The sequence below is a fragment of the Neofelis nebulosa genome, chromosome 4, assembly GCF_028018385.1.
Source record: "Neofelis nebulosa isolate mNeoNeb1 chromosome 4, mNeoNeb1.pri, whole genome shotgun sequence".
In the NCBI taxonomy this organism is placed as follows: domain Eukaryota; kingdom Metazoa; phylum Chordata; class Mammalia; order Carnivora; family Felidae; genus Neofelis; species Neofelis nebulosa.
Genome location: NC_080785.1, coordinates 115,863,817 through 115,878,373, shown reverse-complemented (window position 1 = coordinate 115,878,373; position 14,557 = coordinate 115,863,817). Strand labels below are relative to the sequence as shown.

The 14,557-nt window shown below is 45.1% G+C and overlaps 1 long non-coding RNA gene across 1 annotated transcript; it reads left to right on the top strand.

Moving 5' to 3' along the window:
* Positions 1–2,596: 2,596 nt before the first annotated feature.
* LOC131509793 (uncharacterized) lies at positions 2,597–12,025 on the top strand. Its single transcript, XR_009260697.1, has 3 exons — positions 2,597–3,202; positions 6,234–6,328; positions 11,776–12,025. It is a non-coding gene; the product is annotated as an uncharacterized LOC131509793 (long non-coding RNA).
* Positions 12,026–14,557: the final 2,532 nt, after the last annotated feature.

The following is a 14,557-nucleotide window of genomic DNA, read 5'->3' as shown; positions in this document are numbered from 1 at the left end:
CTTTACTTTGATGCTTTTCTTTATGATTTATTCTATACAACTTCTAAGCTGTATCTCTGCAAGTGTAGATAATTCTGAGGAGCCAAATGCCTCGGGTTGAATTGGGTCTGCCCAATATGTGGAGGTCCTCATCCCCAGCACCTGCTAATGTGGCCTTCTTTGGAAGTAGAATCTTTGCAGATGTGACCAAGCAGAAATGAAGTCGTACTGGAGTGGGGTGGGCACTAGCCAAATATGAATGTTGTCCTTATTATAAGAGTAGAAGACAGATGCACAGATATACTCCACCCCCCCAGTTACAGAGATTGGAGTGGTGTGGCTGCAAGCCAAGGAACGCCAGGTCTTGCCGGCTGCCGCCAGGAGCTAAGGGAAAGGCAAGGAAGGATCCCATCCAGAGTCTCAGAGGGAGCACAGGCCCGCTGACACCTTGATTTCATTCATACTTCTGGCCTCCAGAACCATGAGAGAATAAATGTCTGATTGTCTAAGCCACCCAGTTTGTAGGACTTTGTTATGGCAACCCTAGAAACTAATATAGACACCAAGCTAAGGCCAAATTTTCCTATCAAAATTGGAACCAAGGAGAACTGGACAGAAATGATCTCATGCTGAACACGGAAATGCCAGGCGTGGAGAAGAATGGGGCCAAAAATACTGTTTTCCTAGCATCTAGGAAAATACCAAAACACCAAAATGAAACGCAAATGACTAAAAGACTTAAGTATAAATGAAACCATAGATGTTCCAGAGGAAAACGTCTAAATGTTAAAAAAAAAAATTTTTTTTTCAGCATAGGAGGGGCATTTCTAAGCATGATACAGATGCCAGAAGCTGTAAAGGAGAAGGTTAATAAATTCAACCACATAAAAGTCAACTTTCTGCCTGGTAATAAATACCTTAAGCAAAATCAAAGGTCACATGGGACACTAGGGGAAAAATACTTGCAATTCAATTCACAAAGAGTTAGTTTTTCTCATATAAAAAGAGCTCCAAAAATCAATAAGAAAAGACTAAGTACCCAACATAAAAATGGTCAGAGGATATGTACAGATAGTTCACAGAAAGGCACATGCAAATAAATCCAACATATAGAAAGATAGACACCATCATAATAAGAGAAATGGCTTTGAGAGACCACTTCTCACCTCTCAGATTGGGCAAAGTCAAAATTCATTTGGTAACTACCTCCCAATTATTTCTGGTATATTTTCGACTGGAAAGACAGAAGGTTAAGACCACAATTACTGGGTGACTTCTTAAGATTTTTTGCAATGCTGCACTCTGGGACCCATAATTGTTGTTGTCATTACATTATTTTCACCTATTGGCATTATCTGAGTGTCAAGACATCTACTATATTAGAAAAAGCCAGTATAGCATAATGGTTAACTGTGGTGCAACGGTTAATTGCCCAGGTATGATTCTTGGTTCTGCCACTTTCTAGCCGTGTGTCCTTGGATAAGTCATTTGACTGTTGAACCTCAGTTTCCTCATCTGTAAAATGTAAATGATGTAGCGCCTACTTCCTAGGTTATTAAGAAGAATTAATGAGTTGATACATGTAAAGCATTTAGAACAGTGCCTGGCACATGATAAGTACCATATCAATGCTAGAAATTAATATTACCACAAAGTGACTCTAAAGTCTGGAAATGTACAGAATTTTGTTATGTATTACCAATAAACCATCTATTCTGAAAATTCCTGTGTTTCCAGACTTGATGGCCACTCTATATGTACTAGATGCTTTAAAATACATTCTCTTCTTTAATCCTCACAACCGTCTTGTAAGGTTTGCTTTATTACCTCCATTTCACTAATAAAAAGCAAGGGATCAGAGAGGTGAAGTTACGTCCCCAAAGTCACACAGCTAGTCAGTGCCAGAACCAACGTTCAAACTTCAATCTGCTCAGGTTCTTTCCACTCCATCTCAGGCCATCCTCTCCAGAGCGTCTTTCTCCGTCGCCCAAAGCACCCTTTTGGTCTACAGAGGATGGAAAATTTTCAGCCCGGTTCCACATGGCGAGCCCCAACCAACCGGAGCGCCTGCTTGGCTCCAAGGCCGCTGCGTGTCCCGAAGATTTATAGAGAAGGTGGAGAGCATTCCCATACCCCAGCCCCACCCTGACCCAGCATTCTATAAGTGGAGAGAGAGGCTGGCTGGTGGCCCCGCCTCCTGAGAACTCGGGGGCGTGGGGAGGACTCTGCCCAATCCCCCCCCCACTCCTCCCCCTCCCGCGTCCGGGGAGACGCCAGGGTTCGCTGTCACGTTCGGGCATAAACAATGGCTCGAAATCCAGTTCCCTCCAACTCTGCCCTTCGGGTACAGGCCCCAGAGTCTCTTAGGTGCATCCATCCAGGCTGGTTCTACCGGACAATCAACGCGTGCAGAGTGTGTGCACTGACCTGTTTCTAAATAGATCTCATTTGGGCTGTGACTTTGAAAGCCAGCCAAAGGCCCCAACCTAAAATAGACAGCCTACTGCCCTGTTATTTTCATGGCTTAAAAAAAAAAAAAAGAAAAAAATCTCTCCAAAGCAAAGCAAGTATTTTTATCACAGGCCTTGCTTGGAATAGCAACACCTATTTACTTGGAGGGAGGAGGCTGCTGGGGAGTTTCAGCGCTGGGTGATTATTCCAGACTCGGGAGAACGAGTACACTCAGTAGAGAGTATCCTCCCCATCAGAGGGCCGGCTCTTTTTGGCTTTTACCCTCCGAGCATCTCCAGCCCTCACCCCCCACTCCCCTACATAATATGTATCTTGCACACCCTCCCCTCCCACCCCATGCACCTCACTTTCTAAACTGCTCCTGGACCTCCAGATCCTGACCACAGGCTTTCTGCTGGATGCCTCACCTCAGCCCTCAGACTGTGTGCAGCCTTCACTCTTTGCTTCTCTCCGTGTCCAGAATCCGGATCTTGCTTGGGCTGGAGGCTTACTGACCTAAGGAGCATACATAAGCCATGAATAACCATAGTCGAAGCTTTTTTTTTTTGTTTTAAGCGTTCTCTGGATGCCAAGAGCCATGCTAAGTATTTCCCGTGCATCATCATTGGATGTTAAGGTCTGTTCCGTGAGCTCAGACTATCATCAGCCCCATTTTGCCGAAGGAAATCCGAAACTTAGATGAACGGCCCAGGGGTCACACAGGCAGAGGATGAGCTGGGACAGCTGAACCGAGGCTGAATGGGTCCTAAGTGTGAGTTCCGGATCATTCTCTCACCTTTGTATGTTTTTGGTTTGTGGGGCTACTATCCCATTTTTTTTTATTTTTTTTTTATTTATTTTTTTTTTTTAATTTTTTTTTTTTTTAATTTTTTTTTTTTAACGTTTATTTATTTTTGAGACAGAGAGAGACAGAGCATGAACGGGGGAGGGTCAGAGAGAGAGGGAGACACAGAATCTGAAACAGGCTCCAGGCTCTGAGCGGTCGGCGCAGAGCCGGACGCGGGGCTCGAACTCACGGACCGCGAGATCCTGACCTGAGCCGAAGTCGGACGCCCAACCGACTGAGCCACCCAGGCACCCCCCCCCATTTTTTTTTAAATAACTTATCTTTGTGTCCCTCTGCAGAGATGACCTCAAAATGCTACGTCTGGGGAGAGATAGGGAGTGAAAACGTTAGGCTTTTTCTTCACTTGTTTCTTTAAAGCCTCCTGTATATTTTTTATGAGCATATATATTTTTTTATTAGCAGAAAAAGAAATGCTAGTTTGAGAAAAAGTAGGAGCAGGCACTGAACCATCCTGGCAGAGACAGTGCAAGGCAGTGGTTAACACACACACTTGGGAGCCCGGCCTCCTGAATGTAAGCCCTAGCACCGGCCACTTCCAGCTGTGTGACCTTGGGTAGCTCATTTAGCATCTCTGCACCTCTGTTTCCTTACTCCGGGAATGGAGACTAATAATAGCATCTACCTCAGAACAGGGGCATGAGGATTACTGTGTAAAAAGTGCTCTTGGCAATATCTGGCTCACAGTAAGGACTGCCTGAGGGCCGGCCACCCCCTGATACCTCAGCCTGTAGGGGAAAGTCAAGGGCATGCAAAGACAAAGGCCCACAGGGGCCCAGTGGGTGTGGGGAGGCAGTAGAGAAGCCAGAGTATCAGTGCTCTGAAGGATAAGGGCTGTAGCAAAGTGGAGAGTGTAAAATTGTGGCTGGAAGGGGCAGCAGTGTTTTTAGGTCCAACACATTTTCCACAGCAGATATAACTCTAGAATGTTATTTGAAGTCCCTGAAGGTTTAATGTTGGCTCAAATTGAACAACATAAGATGCAGAGCCCCAGGTACCCAGGTGGCTCAGCTGGTTAAGCAGGTAAGCATCCGACTCTTGGTTTCAGCTCAGGTCATGCACGATCTTATCATCCATGAGATCGAGCCCCATGTCGGGCTCTGCACTGACAGTGTGTAGCCTGCTTGGGATCCTCTCTCTCTCTCTCTCGAAATAAATAAATAAACATTAAAAAAAAAAAAAAGATGCAGAGCCTTTTGGCCCCAGGCTGCCAGCCTGAAGCCTCACTCCCAGGGGCCTCTTGCTCCAGTGGCCCAACTAGCTCCCCAGAGGAACCTTGACACCCAGCATCAGAGTGTTGAGAGGTGGGCAGGAGTCACAGATGCATGTTTTTGCAGGGAGGGGGCACTAGCAACCAGGTAGGGATCATTCTCTCCATTTTACAGATGAGGTAACTGAGGCCCAGAGAGGGGTGGTGATTTGCTCAGGTTCATACACCATAGCGACTGATGCAACCAGATTCAAACTCAGAAATTTCTGATTCCAAAACCAGTGCTTCTAGGGCCATCTAGGAGTCTAGTACTTCCTCTCAGTTCCTCCAACCTCAGCATTCTGAGACAGCTAATTTAAAAAAATGTCTTCCGGGGCGCCTGGGTGGCTCAGTCGGTTAAGCATCCAACTTCAGCTCAGGTCATGATCTCGAGGTCCATGAGTTCGAGCCCTGCGTTGGGCTCTGGGCTGATGGCTCAGAGCCTGGAGCCTGCTTCCGATTCTGTGTCTCCCTCTCTATCTGCCCCTCCCCCATTCATGCTCTGTCTCTGTCTCAAAAATAAATAAGCATTAAAAAAAAATTTTTTTTAAATGTCTTCCATGGTCTTTCTTGTTCTTTTTTTTTTTTAATGTTTATTTATTTTTGATAGAGAAAGAAACAGAGTGCAAGAGGGGGAGGGACAGAGAGAGAGGGAGACATAGAATTCAAAGCAGGCTCCAGGCTCTGAGCTGTCAGCACAGTGCCCGATGCGGGGCTCGAACCCACGAACCATGAGATCGTGACCTGAGCTGAGGTCGGAGGCTTAACTGACTGAGCCACCCAGGCACCCCTCTCTCTCTCTTTGAAATAAAAACTGTTGACTACCAACATCATATCTAAAAGAAAAGAGGGTTTTCTTTGTGTGGCACACAAATAGTTAAATTAAAGGTGCAGCTGGCCACACAACTCTGGCACTAGTTTGTAGTCACTTGCCTCTACTCAGCATCTGTCAACAATTCAGCAATAGTTTTTTAGTGGGCAATTCAATGCCTACTCTACATTGGGCAATACAATGCTCACTGCTACATAAAGAACTGTGGTGTTAAGAAACTGATCAGAGGGGCACCTGGGTGGCTCAGTCGGTTAAGCATCTGGCTCTCCATTTCAGCTCAGGTTATGATCTCATGGGTTCCTGAGTTCAAGTCCTGCATTGGGCTCCATGCTGACAGTGTAGTGCCTGCTTGGGATTCTCTCTCTCTTCCTACTCTCTCTCTGCCTGTCTCTCTCAAAATAAATAAACAGACTTAAAAAAAAAATACACTTTAAGAAACTGATCAGAGCTCTTCAAGAAGGAGAGGCTAAAATTGTGTGGAGATGGGGATGGAAAGGAACAAATATTCAGTCAGCTCTTAATATATGCAAGGCACGTGGGATCCTCATAACAACTCACTTTCTTGTTTTTGTTTTTAAAACAAAATTTTTTTATGTTTATTTATTTTTGATAGAGAAAGAGTGCAAGCAGGGGAGGGGCAGAGAGAGAGTCAGACACAGAATCTGAAGCAGGCTCCAGGCTCTGAGCCATCAGCACAGAGCCCCACGCGGGGCTGGAACTCACAAGACCATGACCTGAGCCGAAGTCGGACGCTCAACTGACTGAGCCACCCAGGTGCCCCAACAACCCACTTTCTAAATACTGTGGAACTTCTGGGTGTTCCCTGAAGTGTAGATATTTTTATCCCCATTTTATAGCTGATGAATTGCAAGAAAAAGAAAGAAAATGAAAGAAGAGATTTCTCCAAAGTCATGTGGATTGTAAGAGAGAGAAGGTGCATCTTACATCCAAAGTTTGTACTCCCAAAATTGTCCCTGGAACCCTCGTTACTCCAAGTGTGGTCCCTGGACTACCAGCATTGGAGTCACCTGGGAGCCTGTTAGAAGAGCATACTCACAAGCTGGCCACAGACTTGCTGGGTCACGAGCTACATTTTATAGGATTCTCTGATGATTCTCGTGCACGCTAAAGTTTGGGAAGTCCTGCCATAATGAGTCCCTTCCCTCCTGACGTTTGTCTCCTCCCCACTGCTTGTGGTGGGGCTGCAGAGCTGGTAGCTTCCCTGTGCGTTTCCAACTCTGTGCTGCGATGCCCCAAATGAGCTGGGGTGTAGTAAGCAGTCTTCTGGTCTTTATGCTCTAAATTCAAGAGTTTTGGCTTTAAACCTGAAACTTAAAAGGATCCTAAATACCAGACCACACATCCACATTTGTCTATCTTCTTCCTGATAGGTGGCAAAATACACCAGTTTGCCCAGAATCTAGAGGTTTCTAAGGACACAGAAATTGTAGTGCTAAGCTTGGGCAGTCCTGGGCAAACCAGATGGTTGGCCACTATAACCTCCTTAGAGCCTCTCGATCACATTTAATTCATTACTTAGCACAGTAAGTCTCAGCCCTGGCCACACCTTAGAATCACCTGGGAGCTTCAGTGAAAAACAGGTGCCCTCTCACTAACTCAGGTGAATTAAATCAGAACTTCTGGAGCTAGGATATGGGAACTGGTATGTTTTTTGTTTTTTTTAAATTCTCTTTGTGATTTTAAATTTTTTTTTTTCAAAGTTTTTTATTTATTTTTGGGACAGAGAGAGACAGAGCATGAACGGGGGAGGGGCAGAGAGAGAGGGACACACAGAATCGGAAACAGGCTCCAGGCTCCGAGCCATCAGCCCAGAGCCTGACGCGGGGCTCGAACTCACGGACCGCGAGATCGTGACCTGGCTGAAGTCGGACGCTTAACCGACTGCGCCACCCAGGCGCCCCAATTCTCTTTGTGATTTTAATGCAAGCAGAGTAGAGAGCCCGTGCTCCTGCCGCAAGTTATTTTTTGCTCTGAGTAGCACATTTTTCAGACGCATGAAAAATTGACTGAGGGAAGGCAATAGAACTTACTGGAAACTAGAGCTTACTGGATCCATGCTTCTCTTGCTGGTCAGCACCCAAGTGCTAGGAGCTATGCTATCTGTAAAGTAGAAATTATTGGTGCCCATTATGCAGATAAGAACATCGAGGCTCAGAGAAGTTAAGTAACTTGCCCAAGTTCACATAACTAAGGAATACTGAACTGTGATTTCAGGTCTGTTTTCCTTTATAACCCCAGGAGGTTGCTCTACACACTATCTCTGAGATAAATCTAGATTTTAACTTTGCTACTGGTCATGAGAAGACTGGGTGCTTCCCAGCTGTGAATCATCTTCTGCAGAGTGGACGATGGAGGCTCAGATGTATGAGTGGACTGTCTTCATGCTGGAAACTTCTCCGTCAGGTATCCTTTCCCCTGAATCTACAAGACCCAAGTGGATCTAGTAATTTCTCTCCTAGGAGCATACACAATAGAATTGGAAACAAATGTCCCCACGGAGACTTGCACACAGAGTTACATTGCGGCATTATTTATAATAGCCATAATGTGGAAACAACTCATATGTCCATAACTGATAAATGGGTAAACAGAATGTGATATTGCCATATAACAGAATATGATTTGGCAATGAAAAGGGATGAAGTACTGACATATGTCACAACATGGACGAACCTTGAAAACATTATGCGAAGGGAAAGAAGCCAGACACAAAAGGCCACAGACTGTATGGTTCTCTTAACTTGAAATATCCTGAACAGGCAAATCCATAGAGACAAGAAGGAGATTGGTGTTTGCCAGTGCAGGGGGCGGGCTGGGTGGTGGAGGCAGAAGGGAGGAATGGGGAGTAATTGCTAATGAATATGGGGCTTCTTTTGGGGTGACCAGATGTTGTAGAATTAGCGGGGATGGTCATACCACTCTGGGAGTATACTAAAACTACTGAACTGTATTCCTTAAAAGGGTGAATTTTAGGGTAGATGAATTATATCTCAATCTGCTAACTGGAGTGCTCATACATGTTTAGTGGCAGTATAAAATGGAGCAGCCGCTTTAGAAAACCGGCATTTTGTATAAGGTTAAGCTTATACCCACCCTATGAAACAGCTGTTCTATTCCTATCTGTATTCCGCAAAGGAGTGCTTAAGTCCTTGCGAAAATATGTACGTGGATGTTCATAACAGCTTTATTCATAATATTTCCGCACTGGAGACAACCTAAATATCCATCCACAGGATACCTGCTGTCCATATGATGGAACAGCACACAGCAGTGAAGGGACCTAGGGTTACCTGCCTACCAAGAACAAATCTCGCTGATACTATGTTGAGTGAAAGAAGCCAGACAAAAGAGCCCATACTCTATGATTCATTCCATTTCTCTGAGGTTCAAAAACATGCATAACTAATTGATGATCATAGAAGCCAGCAGAGTATAGACTGGGAAGAGGCATGAGGGAGCTTGTTAAGGTGCCAGAGGTGTTATATACATACCTTGATCTTGATAGTTGTTGCATGGGCATGTATATATGTAGAGATCACTGAGCTGTATGCAGAAGGTTAGTGCTCTTTGTGTACTTCACCATGTGTACATCGTACCTAAAAAATCCAGAAGCTCCTCAACCAACAGTGACCGAGTCCTGAGGCTCCCTGACTGACCCTGAACATGTAGGCAGTGACCTGAAGGGGATAGAGACTGTGAAGTTAGATGAACCTGGATTCCAGTTCAGCTCTGCTCCTTACCTAGCCCTGTGATCTTGGGCAAGTCACAGAACATTTCTGATTTATAAAATGAGGAAGCACACCTGCCTAACAGGGATTGCCTTGAGGCTTAAAGGCAAAAAATATATGTCAAGTCCCCAGCAGGTTCAGCACAAGACAGAACAATCCCAAGGGGCCAGTTAATGGTGGCTCAGACAAGACATCTGCTCTGTCAGAAGGATACTGAGTCAGAGCCTTCCTGAGGAGAACAGGGACAGGTGATGAATACACATAGCGAGGGGCAGAGAACTTATGAAACTTGTCCCAGGTCTTCTTGCCCTGTTGAAGATACCACCAGGACAGACCACATGGAGAAGGCAAGTAGAAAGAGAGAGACATGAAAAGAGAGAGGCCCAGTGTCCCAGTACCCAGCTGAGCCCAGCCTTCAAGCTGTCCCCATAAGGCGCAGCCATGAGGGTGAGCCATCTTGGAAATTCCAGCCCAGCTGAGATCCTGTATGACCATGGCCCTGGCCAACGTCGTGTGGAGCCAAGCCCAGTCAACCCATGGAATCATGAAGGATCATAGATGGTTTTTGTTTTAAGCTTTAGCCAAAACGAGAAGTGGTGGGTTCCAATAAACACCACCAAAAGCATGGGACGTTGGCTTCAGGACAGGGCAGTGGGCAGAGGCTCAAAGGTCTTGATGAGGTTGTTATTGGAATCTGGAAGGACTGTGAGGAGATTATTATAAAAGGCTGAGGAAAGGAAACATAAGTTAAGTACTGACAGAACAATCTAGTTAAGCTGTTCCTTGTAATGTGGAAAATAGAAAATTTAGTTCATGAACTTGTTGATTTGGCTAAGAAGATTCCAAGGCAAAATGTTGAAAGAGCCAATGGTTCATTTTAGCTGAGGTGTGGAGAGACAGAGATGAACTAAAGAAAGAACTATTTGGTATTCAAGTGACTCTAAAGGAAAAGTTTCTAACCTCCAGCTTGCTGAGCTGGAAAATAAAACTGTTTCTCATTCCCACCCCATGCAGCCCAATAAAGATTCTCAAGGAGGGGCACCTGGCTGGTTCAGTTGGTAGAGCATGAGACTCTTGATATCGGGGTTGTGAGTTTGAGCCCTACATTGGGTGTAGAGATTACTAAAAAATAAATAAATAAGCTTTAAAAAAAAAAGATTCTCAAAGAAAATAAAAACCAAAAGGGAGGGAAGGAATCTGGGGGCAAGAATCAAATCTAGGGTGTTGATGGTAAATGTGGCCTCAGGGTCAAGGTTAGAACAAGGATGCAGCTATAAAACCCTGTGTTGAGGCTTCAGATGGATTTAAGGGTATATCAGGTAGATCCTCTCAGCTAGATGAAAGGCTTCTGACAATCTCTGAAGGAGTTGTCCCCTAGCAGCTTGCATATGGCCCAAAGTAGAAAAGCACTATTTCAAGAAGAAATAGAAATCTGGCTTTTGTCTAATGGAGTAGATAATTTGATACACAGGAAACTCACAAATTTTTATTTTACTAACTTGGACTGAAAAGAACAGAGACAATATAAAACAGAAAAGTAGCCTTTGTGACCCCAGCTTCCTAAGAGCAGAAAACAGGCAAAGGTGGGGTGTTTCTTATGGAAAAGAAGGATGACTCTGAGTGTGGAGCCAAGAGCCAAACACAGGCATACCTGGGAGATATGGTGGGTTCTGTTCCAGACCACTGTAGTAGAGTGAATATCTCAATAACACGAGTCGAGTGCATTTTCTGGTTTCCCAGTGCATATAAAAGTTATGTTTATACAATACTGTGGTTTTAAGTGTGCAATAACATGTCTAAAAAATGCATATTAATTTAAAAATGCTTTGTTGCTTAGAAAAAAAGGGGGGTTGGTGACTGGGTGGCTAAGTCAGTTCAACTTTGGCTCAGGTCGTGTCTCACAGTTCGAGAGTTCAAGCCCTGAATCAGGTTCTGACAGCTCAGAGTCTGAAGCCTGCTTTGGATTCTGTGTCTCTCTCTGTGCCTCTTCTACTCATGATCTCTCTCTCTCTCTCTCTCTCTCTCTGTCTCAAAAATAAATAAACTTAAAAAAATGCTTTATTGCTAAGAAATGCTAACCATCATCTGAGCTTTCAGCAAATCGTAATCTTTTTGCTGGTGGAGGGTTTTGCCTCCATGATGATGGCTGCTTACTGATCAGGGTGGCGGTTGCTGAAGGCTGGGTAGCTGTGGCAATTTCTCAAAATAAGACAATAAAATTTGTCACATTGATGGACTCTTCCTTCACGAACCATTTCTCTGTAGCATGCGATGCTGTTTGACAGCTTTCTCCCCACAGCAGAACTTCTTTTAAAGTTGGGGTTGGGGCGCCTGGGTGGCGCAGTCGGTTAAGCGTCCGACTTCAGCCAGGTCACGATCTCGCGGTCTGTGAGTTCGAGCCCCGCGTCAGGCTCTGGGCTGATGGCTCGGAGCCTGGAGCCTGTTTCCGATTCTGTGTCTCCCTCTCTCTCTGCCCCTCCCCGTTCATGCTCTGTCTCTCTCTCTGTCCCAAAAATAAATTAAAAATGTTGAAAAAAAATTAAAAAAAATAAAATAAAATAAAGTTGGGGTCAATCCTCTCAAACCCTGCCACTGCTGTATCAACTAAGCCTTATGTAATATTCTAAATACTTGGTTGTCATTTCAACAGTCTTCACAGCATCTCCACCAGGAAACTACTTTCTTTGCTCATCCATAAGAAGCAACTCCTCATCTGTTCAAGTGTGATCATGAGATTCCAGCAATTCCATCATATCTTCAGGCTCCACTTCTAATTCTGGTTCTCCTGCTGTTTCCACCACAGCTGCAGTGACTTCTTCCAGTCAAGTCTGGAACCTCCAATTTGTAAAAAAGGCAATATCTTCTAAGTGCAATAAAATAAGATGTGCCTATAGAACCAATCCCAGCAAGCTGACCTCAGTTTTAGTCAACATACATTTCCTACCCCTGGAGCAAAGGGAACCGTACTTGGAGGAATTTCATGATTGCGATGGACCCATGGGTCCTCTGTATTTCCCCTTTTTGAATGGGAGTGTATATTGTGATGCTCAGCTCCTGTCTCATTATAAGTTGAGTATGTGGGGGCAGATAACTTCTCCCTTCAGTCCACAGGACTTCAGATCAAGAGAAACCATGCCCAAGTGCCTCCTCAACAACTGGGTGAGATTTAGTTGTTGAAAAACTAGACTTCAGGCCTGAGCCTGAGGCTGTAATGGATAAGAAATTGGGGATTATGGGAAGGGGGGGATTTTATTTTGCATGCTAGAGGGAACTTGGGGACCAGATAGTAGACTAAGGTGGCTAGTTTCCAAGCATGGGCCCTAATGAACCGTGCCTCCTGATGTTCATGGCTTTGTGTAGTCCCTTCCCATGTTGAATCTGGGCTGTAGTCCCTTCCCATGTTGAATCTGTGATCTATTTTAACTAACAGAAGGCAGCAGAAGTGATACTGTGCCAGCTCTAGACCTATGGATTAAGAGGACCTGGCAGTTTCAGCTTTCGCAGTCTGGGGAACCCTGAACTGCTTTATTAGAAGTCTGTCTACCTTGTGCTGGAAAGACCACAGGGAAAGGCCTTAGAGAGAGAGAGAGAGAGAGGCCATGAAAGGATTTGGAAAGAGAGAATTTCAGCCTGCCCATTACTGCTCAGTCCAGACTTCCAGCCATCCCCACCAGTTGGCCAGACATGAGAGCACCATCTTGGATGTTCCAGCAGAATTGAGTCCTCAAGGGACTGCCACCACTGCTGACATCAGGTGGAGCAGAACTGACCCCAGATGACCCCAGTCAACCCACAGAATCATGAGAGATCATAAAATAGTGGTATTTTTAAGTCACCAAGTTATGAGGTAGCTTGTAAGTAAAACACCATTGGCCCAACCCAATCTGAAACCAAAGAACAAGGAAGCTCATTCATGGTGGCCATATAATCAACTTCCTGAGGCAGAGAGTAGAATGGAGAAGGGTGGAAAGTGGATCTGGAGGAGTAAACTGAAAATAACTAATTCTGGCTTTTTTTTAATGTTTACTTATTTTTGAGAGCGAGCGAGCGAGAGAGAGCGTGCACGTGCATGTGCGAGCGAGCGGGGGAGGGGCAGAGAGAGAGAGGGAGACACAGAATCCAAAGTAGGCTCCAGGCTCTGAGCTGTCAGCACAGAACCCAATGTGGGGCTCGAACTCATGAACAATGAGATCATGACTTAAGCCGAAGTCGGACATTTGACCAACTGAGCCACTCAGGCACCCCAAAGATAACCAATTTTGAACATGATGGCTTGAATTGGATGAGAGAGAGGGTGATTCCTGTGTATTTGATGTTTAGAATCAGGAGGATTGCAACACCTTTACCGAAGCAGGAAATGCTGACCAACAACCAGGTTTGGGAGGGAAAGTCACGATTTTTGTTTTGTGTAAATTGAGGTGGAAAGGCTTTGAGACACTCATGTGGCAGGGTCAACAGAGAGGAATGTGGGAATGCTCGGTGTGTAATTATGGTAACTGCAGCTGAGGGTGTACATGAGCTTACCTGCAGAGGGGGTCAGAGTGAGTGAGAAAAGAGTATGGACTGTGCCCTGAGAACCCCAACATGTAACAGTCATGCCTTTTCCTTCCAAGGAGACAGACAAAGGGCAGACAGAGAGGTAGAGGAAAATGAGGACCACGTAATGTCAAGGAGGCCAAGAAAAGAAAGTGATGGGTGGACAAAGTGGTCTACCAAATGTCACATTGCTCAGATGTCAAGTCAGAAGAGGGCAGAAGGATTCATTGAGATTGGTAGCCTTCCTCCCTTATTAGACAGCATTAAATGAATGGGTCTGTGGGACTGGATTTGGCAAGGGAGCTGTTGCCAAAGCAAGGGAGCTGTTCCCAAAGAGTGAACCCAAGTAGCCGGTAAACCCATGAGGTGCCCAACCTCATTAGTCATCAGGGAAATGTAAATGCAAACCACAATGAGATTCCATTTCACACCCACCAGATTGGCTAAAAATAAAAAGCTTAACAATACCAGGATTTGGCGAGGATGTTGAGCAAATAGAACTCTCATGCACAGTTGGTAGGAATGTAAGCTGGTACAACCATCTTGGGAATGGTTGGACATTAACTAGTGTGGTTGAGGATGTGCACAGTGTGCTGGGCCAGGTTCCCTGGGAAACAAACTCTGAGAGGAGGCTTGTCTGCAAGAGATTTATTGGAGTACTCTCGGGATCAACACTTGTGAAGGGGTGAGGGCAGCAGAATTTCACACGGAGAGAAGATGAACTGCAAGGGAGTTGTAATAGGGACCTTAGTCACTGGGAGCTCTAAAAATGGATGGCTCATCACAGCTGTCCTGAATTGATGGAAGAGACCCCTGCATTGGACAATCACTGGCTAGGACTATCTCCAAGGAGGAGTCATAACATTGGACAAGGCAGTCCTGTCCATTAAAGGGCA